This window comes from Nannospalax galili, unplaced genomic scaffold (genome assembly GCF_000622305.1).
Source record: "Nannospalax galili isolate Female #2095 unplaced genomic scaffold, S.galili_v1.0 scaffold1857, whole genome shotgun sequence".
Classification (NCBI taxonomy): Eukaryota; Metazoa; Chordata; class Mammalia; order Rodentia; family Spalacidae; genus Nannospalax; species Nannospalax galili.
This window is the reverse complement of record NW_008338858.1, coordinates 764,392-764,748: the sequence shown is the minus strand read 5'-3', so window position 1 is coordinate 764,748 and position 357 is coordinate 764,392. Positions and strand designations below refer to the sequence as shown.

At 55.7% G+C, this 357-nt stretch overlaps 1 protein-coding gene across 7 annotated transcripts in view; it reads left to right on the top strand.

The window, feature by feature from the left end:
- Positions 1-357, top strand: part of Sergef (secretion regulating guanine nucleotide exchange factor) — a 267,081-nt gene that overhangs the window by 15,800 nt on the left and 250,924 nt on the right. The gene's annotated exons all lie outside the window — the stretch shown is intronic.

Here is a 357-nt window from a genome sequence, read left to right as displayed (position 1 = left end):
TTGGTCTTTTTGAGACAGGGTCTCCCTGTAGCCCCAGCTGTCCTGGAACTCACTATGTAGACCAGGCTGGCCTTGAACTCACAGGGATCCATCCGCCTGCCTCTGCCTCCCAGTGCTGGGATTGAAGGCTTGCGCCACCACACCCGGCATGCTCGCTTCCTTCATTTAAAAGGTGAGGACACCTGAGGAACGCCACCACCCAAAGTTGTCCTCTGACCTCTGCATGCACATGCACACATGCATACACACACATGGGAGAGGGAGGGAGGGAGGGAGGGAGAGAGGAGAGAGAGAGAGAGAGAGAGAGAGAGAGAGAGAGAGAGAGAGAGAGAAACTAAGAGGGGGGGAGGTCTATGA